Source organism: Heteronotia binoei, chromosome 6 (assembly GCF_032191835.1).
Source record: "Heteronotia binoei isolate CCM8104 ecotype False Entrance Well chromosome 6, APGP_CSIRO_Hbin_v1, whole genome shotgun sequence".
NCBI classification, from domain to species: domain Eukaryota; kingdom Metazoa; phylum Chordata; class Lepidosauria; order Squamata; family Gekkonidae; genus Heteronotia; species Heteronotia binoei.
In genome coordinates, this window is record NC_083228.1 from 94,707,778 (window position 1) to 94,720,561 (window position 12,784).

General features: G+C 43.0%; 1 protein-coding gene across 1 annotated transcript in view; it reads right to left on the minus strand.

Moving 5' to 3' along the window:
• Positions 1-11,665, minus strand: part of SPSB4 (splA/ryanodine receptor domain and SOCS box containing 4) — a 145,692-nt gene extending 134,027 nt beyond the window's left edge. The window contains exon 1 of the mRNA XM_060242175.1: positions 10,946-11,665. The gene's annotated coding sequence lies outside the window, so the exon portion shown is untranslated. The remainder of the gene's footprint in view (positions 1-10,945) is intronic.
• Positions 11,666-12,784: the final 1,119 nt, after the last annotated feature.

A 12,784-nucleotide genomic window follows, 5' to 3' on the forward strand; every position in this document is an offset into this window, starting at 1 on the left:
GTCAGGGCGGCTTACAAGACATGATAGATATACCATGATATAACAATCAAATACAATTAATACAATAAAATACAGTTAAATACAGGTTTGTAAATTTAAGTTAAATAAATAATTTAAAACCGATATAAATTAATGGTGCTATAGTTTCAGTACATATATAAAGATGACTAGGTATCATTGCCAAGATTCCATCTTAGAAGGCAAGTTGGAAGAGGGCGGTTTTACAAGCCCTACGGAACTGATTAAGATCCCGCAGGGCCCACACCTCCTCTGGCAGCTGGTTCCACTACTGGGGAGCCATTATCGAAAAGGCCTGCTCCCTGGGTTGGAAGGGAAACCTCCAGGGAATACCAGGGTCTGGACAAGGAGGCAGGCAGTGGCAAACCACCTCTGAACATCTCTTGCCTTGAGAACTCTACAGGGGTCTCTATGAGTCAGCTGTGACTTGAAGGTAAAAAAGAAAAGAAACCATGAGGCAGGACATGTTCTCCCTAGGTTTTCAGGCATCGCTTCACACATTTCTGAGACTTATGATCTTCAAAAAATAATTCCTGGAATTTAAATTAAGCCCTGGGTAAGAGCCCCGTGACACAGAGTGGTAAAGCTGCAGTACTGCTGTCAGAGCCCTCAGCTCACGACCTGAGTTCGATCCCAGCGGAAGCTGGTTCAGGTAGCCGGCTCCAGGTTGACTCAGCCTTCCATCCTTCTGAGGTTGGTAAAATGAGTACCTAGCTTGCTGGGGGGAAAGCGTAGATGACTAGGGAAGGCAATGGCAAACCACCCGTAAAAAGTCTGCCGTGAAAACGCTGTGAAAGCAACATCACCCCATAGTCGAAAACGACCGGTGCTTGCACAGGGGACTACCTTTACCTTTAGGACCACAAAACTGTGGAATTTCAAATAACCAGTGCTGCCCTTTACACACAGAGAACAGCAACAAATCTCTGTTGGTGTCTGGGATGAAGAGGTTTAGAAACTGAAACTGACGCAACTCTTTAGGATTGCCTTGCAAAGTGAGAAAGAGCTTACCTAGACTGGAGTCACTCTGTAGATAGCTGGACTGGTGAGTTTTCCCCCACCACTTTCCCCCCTCCCGTAAGCAGTGTTCCCTCTAAGATGAGTTAGCGTGAGCTAGCTCAGTTTTTTAGCCCCCAGCTCACATATTTTTGTCTTTGCTCAGGAAAAATGGCCCCACAGCAAACTAATTTATTTGAAGTAGCTCACCACTTTAATGTCAGTAGCTCACAAAGCAGAATTTTTGCTCACAAGACTCTTGCAGCTTCGAGGGAACAGCAGCTTAGAGGCCGTAAGAGATGTTTACTTGATGCACCTCCATAGAACAATTATTTAATTCCAGAATGTTAAACGACCTGGAAGCATTAAGGCCAATAACTAGATGCAAATTTTTTTAGAGCCAAACCCAGGATGCAGGTGGTAGATGGGAAATCCCAAGGACTTGGGGGGGGGGGGACGAAGACTTTGAAGGCAGCAAGGAACAAGCCTGGGAGATGCAGCGGCGACCAGCCCAGCGTCGCCCAAGGGGGCGAGGGTTTCCCTTTCTGCAAAGTTTCCCCTTTTGCAAACTCCCCCCCCCCCAAGACTTTGAAGAAACATCATCCCCACCCACCGTGTGCCAAGCAGTTGCCGGCAAAGGGGCGAATAGGCGGCAAGCAGCAGCGAGGCCGGCAGCAGAGAAGGCATCACTGTGGGAAAAAGAAGCCCGCCAGGCTCCACACCGTCTGGCAGAGCGGGAGGCAACTCAGCTCTCGTCTGCCCTCACAGCCTTCCTCCACCCCATCCTGCAGGCCGGGCGTGGTTCCCTCAGAGCTCCTCCTCTGCCACTCGCTGCCTGCCTCTCTCCAGTGGCCAACTCACCAAGGCTGAGGGGGGCAGGCTGCGGAGTTGCTTGTTTCTTCCCCCCCACCCCAGCACCCAATCTCTCATTTTACCTCAGAGGCGGAACGGGCGACGCCGCTGCACTGCTTCCGCCTTTTCACCGCTTCACCATAGCTGCTTCTCCAAGATGGGCTCAGCCTGAGCCCATCTCGGAGGAGCAGCTACGGTGAAGCGGAGAAGAGGCGGCAGCGCAGCGGCATCGCCCGCTCCGCCTCTGAGGTAAAATAAGAGAAGGGGAGGGTGGAGGCAGGCCAGGAGCGTGGCAAGCCGCGAGTCCAGGTCCTTCTGAGGCTCAGAAGGACCCGGACTCGCGGCTCGCCACGCTCCTTGGCACCATTTCCCCCCTCCCCCTGCTTCCGTTTTTTTGGAGAGCGGGGGAAGAGGCTGTAAATCCTGGGGTTCCCCGCCAGGGCAGGAGGGCTGGGAAGCCTAGCTCACAACCTGAGTTCAATCCCAGCAGAAGCTGGGTTCAGGTAGCCGGCTCCAGGCTGACTCAGCTTTCCATCCTTCCGAGTTCTGTAAAAGGGGTACCCAGCTTGCTGGAGGTAAAGTGTAGATGACAGGGGAAGGCAATGGCAAACCACCCCGTAAAAAGTCTGCCGTGAAAACGTCGTGATGCTACATAACCCTAGAGTCAGAAACGACTGGTGCTTGCACAGGGGACTACGTTTACCTTTAAAGGGAGAGAGGGCATGTGTCCCTTCAGCCAGCTGGCAACTCTAGATTGGTCTACAACGTCTTACAACAACTCTAGATTGGCCCACAACATGTCTGAATTACCAAGTAGTTCAGTATATGTACAGAGCCTTGTGCCACATTCTACATTTCAAGGCTTCCTCCAAGTCTTTGCAGGATTTTCTTCTTCATCATCAACCCCTGAGTAAAAAGGCCAGCTCCTTGGAAGAAATGATCTGCAGGATTCCTGCAGCTAGTTACTGTTTTTGTAGTAGTTATTCCATCTAAGAATACTGGCCAAGTTGAAATTCTGGGAGAAAGACTGGACAACTTAAATCAATGTAAAATCAGCTGGAGTGAATTCAACTAGAAGTTCCTTAGGAATGACTCAAATGTTACAGATAGAGGAAGCTAGAAGGAAAAGAAAGCTTGGAGGCAGCAGCATTCCAAACAGCAGTTAAAACATTTCTAATGGGCTTATCCCATAAATGAGTCCAATCACATGAAGCATGAATCCACATCAAAGATGCTGCTGCCAAGAACTGTATCACGGGGTATGTGATTCAACTAATTTATATAGTAAATCTAATACAACAATCACTTCTTGAGAGAAATCAAGAGATAACAGCTATATACTGGGAATATCACTTACACTGGTCTCTATTAACCTGATTTTAAGATTTTTTAATTTATTTATTTACCTTGAATTTCTATCTCGCCCTCTCCAGAAGCGGACTCAGGGCGGCTAACTATTTATATTTACAATTTAAAACCCAATAAAATACAGTTACAATTTTAAAACCATTATGTGATCTTGTACCATGTCAATATAGGCTGAGATTTCCAAGTCAAGTTGTCTTAAAACAAGACTAGAGGATATGTTGAGCTTTCAGTGGTACAATGTGTGTGTGGGGGGGGAGGGATCTAGTGGACAGCCGAACTGCACAAACCTTGGCAATATTTCCAGTTACAACACACTAAAGCAATTGTTTACTTCAATATGTCTTGCTGTTATTTAACCTTTTGCACTGATGATTGGCTTGTATTTCGTTCATTTACCACTGTTATCCATGCTCTCCTGCAATATTTTTGTGTTCCCTTCCTTAGTGTTTTAACTCCAGGGTACTTGCCAGAAAGTCTATCGTATGTTACATTTCTAAACCAACCTTCTTTTAACAAAGCCAAAGCTGGTTCTGCTCTTCTCCATATTTCTCTTCTCAGTATCCATATGGGTGCATTACAGAGACTGATTAACCCAAGAATACTCAGTGCATTTCACAGATAAATGGAGACTTAAAACATTGATCTTTCAGGTGTTAATCTAACACTCTAAACTCATTTGTTATAAGGACCGAATCTGACACAAATTGCACCTTGTTGGGCCAGGCCATACCGGGACGGACCATGTGTGTACCTATTTAAGATTAGGTAGCAGAGATATAAAAGTTATAAAGGACACAAACACAATTAAAGATTTTTTAAAAAAAACTTAAAACTTTAACACTTGTTGGTCTTAAAGGTGCATCTCTCTCATGGGATCCAGGGAACTGGGCAAAGGAATCTCTAGCTCTTTCCTTCCTTCCCTAGGGGGCCAGGAGGGGGAGGAGCTTCAGCCAATAGGAAGAGAGGCTTGGCTCAATAGCTCTGCTGTGCAATTGAGAGAGCCTGGCAAAACAAGCTCTGCCTCCCTCCCTTCCTCCCCAAGGAAAGAGCCTCAACCACTGGAGAAAATAGAGGTTTTGCTCTGGAGCTCCTGTGCTATTGAGCAAGCCTGCCAAAGCAAGCTGTGATGCAGAAGGAAGCAAGAGAGAGAGAAGGAAGCAGATAACAGCCAGTTGTTCGAGGGTCAGATAGGAGCCCTCCGGGGGCCTGATTCGGTCCCTGGGCCACATGCTTGACACCCCTGCTCTAAACACTGTAGCACACTGGTTCCAGCATACATAATGGAAAGTGTTTGGAGAAATAATTTGTACAAGTGTTATATATTGCTCATTTTGTATTTGTCCTTAATTTGTGTGCTTTTAAGTTTGGTGAGTGGAAGAATGTGCACTGAAGGTTGTGTTTAAAGACTCATGAGGGGAAAATGCAGGTGAGATACAGATTCTGGATCTGCCAGTAGGATACTATTATACTATCATCAGCTTTGCTTCCATTCATTTAAAAATTCACCAGAAACTGGCATAGTTCATCTGCCTTAAAGCAGTACAAGAGAAAAAATCTTGCTTCATCACAGCAAAAGAAACCTAGTATCCTCACATCTGTGTAAAGCCACTTAGATAGAATCAAGCTGCCAGAGATAAATAATATTTGAGAGAATTCATTGCAGCAATTATATTTTAAATTAAAGGAGGGTCTTGAGGTCAGCATATCACAAAGTCTCCTGTCTGTATGAATGTAACTGTGCAATAGTCACCATGTGTTATCAACCATCCTCAGCCAGTGTCAATAGAACACAAATTATTGAAATGTGTAGTCGGATCTGATTTTTCACAAGGACCTCAGGGAGAGTTATTATGACTGATAACACACAATACATTCGTATAAAGTTTTGCAAGTCCTGTTTGTATTGTTTAATATGTGTATCTAAAAGATATAAAATTACCCTAGTGAATTAGATACCACTCTTCAGGGTGGGGATGGGGGGATAGATTCCAAACCTAAAAACGAATTGTTACGTATAAAGCTGCTTTTTGCAGAGTGTGCCCTTATAGACAAGTGCAGTCTCTTCTGAGGGGTAACAGTAGAACCTTCTGCATGTAAGGGGTGTACACAACATTATATTACAAGTGTACTTTATGCCTACATATGCTGCAATAAGCTTTTTGAGAAGCCACAAGAGAGTAATACTAAATTGGACTGTTCTGTTGCCCTTCATGAATCAGGAGGATACTTTATCTTTCCTCTGCCCTGTATGCCTTTGTGAATGTCACAGAATAAGCCTTCAATAAGGGTAGAATTTTAAGAAATCTCTATCTCCTTAATAAAAATGAAAAGAATTCATATGAAAGCTGGTTAGCCTAGTGTTGTAAAAGGTTACTTCAGATGACACATCCTGAAACGGGAATTGTCTGCCAACTGAACAGACTCTGGAACACTGCCTGGCAGGACACCAAGGAATGACACTGCATTTACAGCAATCTTCTTCTTTTATATCCAGTTAAAATGGGGGCTTTATTTGTTAGGAGCTGGCATCACTTAACTCAGGGTACAGCAGGAAATCAGGAGGCTGAGACAATTCAACGTGGGAGGTGTGGATTCACACAACTGCTCTTGTTGAAATTTGGAAAACAGAACTTGTGGACTCCCTGTTGACTATAATTTCCTATTTTTTTCTATGTAGCTTTCCTCTTACCTTCTAAGGAAAGCAAAGAAGAAATCAGGTCAGCAGGCTGGTGAACCAACCATGCAATAATCCACAACATCCTGAATTAGAAGAGGACTATGGGTTGAATCCAGCCAATTTGTTCATTCAATTTGATCTAATTCCCCACCATACTACAGCCCCCTGAACCACATGCCTTTGTCCATGCAGTTCTCATGATCCCAAACATAGTCAAAGGATACACACTCTTCCATTTTCCATTAGTGGAAAAGGCGGATCCAACCATGTGATATGGCTGAACTGAGGAGGGTTGCTAATGGTTCAATAACTTAATTTGGTGTAGAAAATCATTAGATCAGAAAAGGAATTTTATCTGCAAACCCACAAACAACATGATTAAAGGAACTGAGAATGAGAACAGCAGACTTAACCCCAGAACTTTTACAGGCAGGGAAAAACAATTTGTGGTTGAGGCATGAGAGATTAGAAGACAACACCAAGTTGTTCCTCGAGGTCAAGTTGAAGAACAGACATATGTGGGGGTGACCTTGGGATCCTATATCTGGTATTTGTTTTAGTTGAATTTTCAGCTACAAGCTGCTTTGGTTAACTGCTACTTTGCATCATCTAGTCCCAAAAGCATATGTGCAGATATCCATTTATTTTATGATGCCTAACTTTTGTCTGTAATGTCGGTACATGAGAACATAAAAATATAAGTAGAGTCTGATGGATCAAACCAGTGGTCCATTTAGTCCAGCATACACATTACCATGCATCTACATTCAATGAAAACCCAGAAAAATAAGAGAGTGTAAAGATATTAATGTACAGCCCAGTCCCACGCACTGTCCTTTTAACAGTATCTCATGTACACAGTGAACAACCAGTTGCTCAGTTTGCAAGCTAATTTTTTTTTCTAATGACATAACAAAATGCATAAGAACATGAATTCTGGATTGAAGCCATTACAGCTTTTGACTTATGGCTTCAGTTTCTTTGTACCTTCCCCTAGCTGTCCTTTTTTCTGGTCGGTCAAAATGAAATCTTGCAAATGTAAGAAGGAGACTGTTTTCCCTTTCCCAATTCATAATGGGTTCTCCTGGTTTCTTTCCTGTGCAATTGCACAGTAATAACTTGAAGGGTGATTGTGATTGTCAAGTAAACTTATAGAAAATGAGAGACAGAAAAAAAAATTGAAAGCCAGAGCTGATCTCACATCCCTTAGGGATAAACTGTTTACCTTGGGAAAAGCTCATGCACACAAATCATGAGGAAAAAAAATAGGTATATAAAATACATGAATGAAATAGGCAACTTCAGTCAGAACAACACAATGAGAAACTCTGGTAGCAAGATACCCTGAAGGGCACCTTCATAACTGGAATTGCTCTTATCACATACATAATGCAGATCACTGAAGTCAGTTTAACGAGGAAGGTTCATCTAGTGATCTCACCATCTCCTGAGAAAATGCCCCAAGACTGTACTGTTTTATATGCAAGTCAGCTAGGCCATTTAACATTGCTTGGATAAATAATGTTGCTATATATTGACTTCTGTAACTGTAGCAGCTTTTGTACAAAATATATTGTGTGTGCATTCCTGTTTATTAATTCTAATGAAGTTTGCTTTTTCATTCACAAAACGAGGACACACATCTCCACGGAATATCAGGCACTTGTGTTTCTGTTGGCCTGAGGCCTAGATTTTCTAGTTCCACTAATATTTGAACATTCCAAGTGAAGCTGACAAAACTCCAGCGACATTTCCCCCCTTGCAGCAAATATCTAAAGAAGTATTTCATCCTCAGAAGCTAAGACTGGAGGCTGGGGAAGACCCATAGTTCAAGTTGGGATTTATGAATGAAGAGTTCTCTTACTGAACTGACATTGCATTAACTCGAGAAGTTTGTATATAAAGAGCATCAGCACAACTAGCTGGTGGCAACATTTTCAAAGCTAAATATAGCAATGTCATATGAAAACATGTCATTAAAAGGGTTCTGCAAGACCATAACTTTGGAAAAAGAAAGATTAAACTTTAAATGGCTCTCAGAGGAAGCAAGAAACATCAGTAACCCAAGGAAAACAACACAACAGAAACCCCAGACAATGTCTTGGCCTCATGGTTTACCTGCACCCTCAGTTCCCTTTCTTAAGTCCATCTAAGGGTACAAGGGAAATCCCAACTCAACTGTAACAGCCAGGAACCCTACAGAGTTTATTAATGCTTCAAGCAGGCTAACTATGCCATAAAATTGTTTCTGAGGTGTTGTTCCTTAAAACATTTTAAGGAAACACTAGCAAACATGACATGGGAGATTGACTCTGACAAGCATTCCCCTTGGAAACACACTTGCCTGCACAGAGAAGTGGTAGAAGTAATATCTGGGGAAAGAAGAGGAGACAGAAATAGTTGGCTGCTCTCATACATGGAAAATCCATTACACTAGGCTTAACATGTCACAAGAAATCTGCAGAGCTAATGAGTAGTGTCATTGACCAGCACCAGTTTGTAACCAAGCAAGGTTATGAGACAGGAGGCTATTTATTTTTGAAGTAGTGTAGACTAGAATTTGTTTTTAGAAACTTTCCTCTAAAGTCAAAGATGTTCATTTCCTTATACACCCAAACGGAAGTCAGTCTCCTCCCTGACACCCATGATCTACATTGTAATTCTCCAAATTCTCATGCCTTTTCATATTTATACTTCTGAGGATTACGTTACTAAGACAGAAATCCAAAGCAGGTATTTTCAGAATCCTACTCAGGTATATGAAGTGTGGTCCTGTAACGTCACTTGTAATGGATGTTGTGGAAAACTGAAAGTTATGGATGTGTCCCAAACAAGCGTTTAACTAGTTTTATCTTTACATCTCTGTGCAAATGACCTTGCACAAATCATTGTTAAAACCACAAAGAACTTTGTGGAACCTTAAAGACAGAACATTTGTCATCGCAAAAAGCTTTGTTACTTTTTCCAAGAGTATCTTTCCACAAAGCAGAAGGAAAATACTAAGGGCCCAAATTCATTAGAAGTAACTGCACTAAGGCAGTGAAGGCCCCCACTCTAATCCATGGAAACATAAACAGTTAATGCAGAAATATGATTTTTTTTGTTTCACAACTATATGTTTCTTCAGCACTATCTGAAAATGTCAACATGCCTCAAATGGATTAATAAATTAAGCCTCATTGCCTTTGCCAGAGAGAGAAGTATTATTTTTCTCCTAAATTCAGATGGGTAGCCATGTTGATTTGAAGCAAAAGAACAAAGTTTGTCCAGTGACACCTTTAAGACCAACAAAGCTTAATTCTGCATCAGTGTTCCCTCTAAACTGAGTTAGAGTGAACTAGTTCACATATTTTTAGCCTCCAGCTCACATATTTTTGTCTTAAATAAGGAAGGATGACCACAGAGTACACCAATTTATGCAGTAGCTCACAACTTTAATGCCAGTAGCCAGCTGGATCTGGAGGGGGGGGGAGCAGAGAGGGGTGCTTGCCCCGGGTGCCAACAGAGGAGGGGGGTGCCAACTTGGACATGGAGTCCATTGTATTCTATGGGACCATAAGACAAAATGGCCCAAAAGGGGGCATCATTTTTTAATTTCGCCCCCCCCCCAAAAAAAACCATGTAGATCCGGTCCTGTCAGTAGCTCACAAAGTAGAATTTTTGCTCACAAGACTCTGCAGCTGAGAGGGAACACTGTTCTGCATATAAGCTTTTCTGTGTGTGCATACTTAAGTATCTGAAGTGTGCATGCACACGAAAGCTTAACCCAGAATTAAACTTTGTTGGTCGTAAAGGTGCCATTGGACTCAAACTTCGTTCTGTTTTCTCCTAGGTGTAAGTGATGAAAGTGACAAAAGAGGGGTTGTGCAGGGTCAACAAGATGGGGCAGACACAAAATTATAAGACAGATTTGCTGGCTTCCAGTCTTGTGTTCTAGATCTGACAAACACTGTCACTGTGGGCATTGTGATACTGACAGCACTTTCAACTCTGTGATGAATATTCATTTTGTCATTAACAAAGGTAAATAAACTATATTGCAGTTGTAGCCTTTTAGTGACAGAAATGGAACAATTTGGCATACAGCATGTTTGCACACAAACAAATGTAAACAGTTGCATGCTTGAAAAGTAGCCCTTTGGGAGCTACATCCTTCCTTCTCCTTGGATAAGTGATTTCACAATGCAGTGTTATCTTGTTATGAATGGCTTCTGTCACCAAGGCCAGAGGATTGCTGTTTAAAGGGTAGGAGGAGGAGTCAAAGTTGATTGCTAGTTGCAATCCTGGTGCCAATTAAATGGGTGATTAAAACAATAGGCAAGCATCCCAGACGTAGAACTCTTTTGGTGCCATAATGCCAGTATCAATTGCTTTCTCTCTCTTAAGTGCATATACACATCTCCAACCACAGAAACATTATTTGCCTCTTCTAAAATGAGATATTTGGTGGTAGAGAAATGCAATAAACTCTGCATGAAACACTGTGCAGTAGTACTTGAAAAACTGTTCTAAATGGCATCTCAGAAATTCTGGAGAACATCTTTATGAAGAACATGAACCAATTATATTTCTTGCAGAGTTTTTCAGTGCAACTAGTTTGGCTTTGATTTCTTGAAAATTGTCCCCAGATCCTTTTGATAGGGTTAACAAATGAAGCTATTAAACAAGTCAAATTTGTTACGATCCGAGATCAGAATTCGGAATATTAAACAAATATTAAACAGACTAAATAATCTTCCCAACTCGCTCATTGTATAAAGTTCTAAAAACACTGGTTCCTTCAGTGACTGATTGGGGACAATAAACTTAATTTTCACAAAGCATTTTTTTAATTTCGGTATACACTTAAAATCTTAAGAAGTTCTAAATTGTTTCTTAGCCATAGATATTTAGGTAAATAAACTATCCCTCCTCCCCCCTCCCCGCCAGCCTTCCTGAAATATATTACCACTCTAAAAACGAATCACCGTTGATAACTGAGAGTCCGTCCAAACAAAATAGTCTAGATTCGCGCTCGCTCATTCAAGAACTTACCATAAAAATAAGAAAGCATCTCTCTACTTATTCTTTATATTTTGGAGTCGATGCTTCAGGGACGTAACAAAAACCCAGAGGCCGGGGAAGGAGCGGAAGACGAGACCTTCCGTAAACCGCACAAAAACCTTCTCAGGACTTTGCAAGTATTTCCTCGAATGAGAGCAGCTTCTGAAATCCAGTGAAGGCTGCAGCAGATCCCGCCAGGTTTCCCCTCCAAAAACACTTAGGGCAAAGTTAACGAGTTCGATCACTTCGGGAGAGCCGTTGTCAATGGAAGAGGGGATTACTACCGGCCCCCCGGCTCGCCAAACTCCGACGAGAAGCAGCCAATCCCCCCTTACTCCGAGGGATCCACGCGTTTGCAACAGACAATCGAGGCAAGCAGCAGAGACAGGAAACTCCCTGCCGTAAACTCCACAGAAGGAAAAGTGGCCTCTGGGCAGGCTGCCCTTTGCAGCCCCGGCTGCTTTGCTGCTGTTGTTCCTTCAAAGACTCCTCCGGTTGCTTTTGTGCCTCCGCTTTCTTCCCTTCCCTGGTCACCCCTCCTCCACTTCTTCATGACAGAGACAGCCCAGATGGGAAGAGCCTACAGCCGAAGCCAGTACAGTGCCCCATCCTGAAAGCTGATCCTGCTGATCTCATCACCGAAGGCTACTAATCCAATGACCGGAGAATTAACAACAGATGGTGACGCCCCTTCTGTACCCCCCACCTTCGCCCCACAACATCACCCATTGAGCAGAGAGAGCGGCATGAAAGCTGGCGCGCACCGACCCACCCTCTCTCTCTCTCACACACACACACACACACACGGGCGCGCGCGCACCCCCCCCCCCCCCAGAAGTGCAATAGATCTTTTCTTGCGGTGGCACAAGCCTCCATTTCCTGCTCGGTTTCCAGAGTTCTCCTGCTACCGAGGCGGGAACTGCATTATTTAACCCGTTCGGACAAAGTGGTGTGCGACAACCTTACAGTTCATTAAAAAAAAAAAAAAGAATACGAAGGGTTCGTATTATGGATCTGTTAAGCAGGGAGACCAAACAACATTTCCTTGGGACAAGTTCAAACTTGCAAAGGGACCTTACACACACACGCGATCCCAACCAGAGCTGGATTTTAAGCCTGTGTGAACTACAGTTTAGGACCTCACTTAGACAGGAGATCTAATTACAAAAAGTAATTGGATCAAGATGCGTAGTCGTGTTGGTCTCTGTGTGGCAGTAGAAAAGTCCAAGAGGCCAGTAGCACCTTAAAGACAAACAACAATAGTTCTTTTAATATTTCTAGTCTCTCTCGGCTTGGCTTCGCGAACGAAGATTTAAGAAGGGTGCAATAGCCCACGTTTGCTGCAGGCTCGCTGGTGGCTGACAAGACCAATGTGGGACAGGCAGGTCCGGCCACAGCGGCTGCAGGGAAAAGTCTGATTTGGAATATTTCTAGTAACACTTTTTGAAGGGGCAGCCTCTTAAACTTGACATATTTTAGCATTTCATTCCCTCAGGGAAAAATCCAAACTATGGTAAAATCATAATAATATACTGCAGCCTCAACCCCCCCCCCCTTTAAGAGCTCTGGTAAAATGTATTCTTTTTCTTCTCCATTGTGTCCTGGATCTTAAAGATATTCTGTTACCCATTCAAAACCTAAATAATTTCTTCTGAAAGTGATGACTCGTAGGAGTGTTCTCCACTAGCTTGTACTGTGTGCTGTATAAAAAGAGAATTTTGCTTTTGCTGAGCTCAGAAAATGGGATAGCAATTCTTTATAAAAAATGAAAATACTTGCAATTGTTATACTTTGCTTTCAGAGGAACCAGATGTCTTTCCTCAAAGTAGT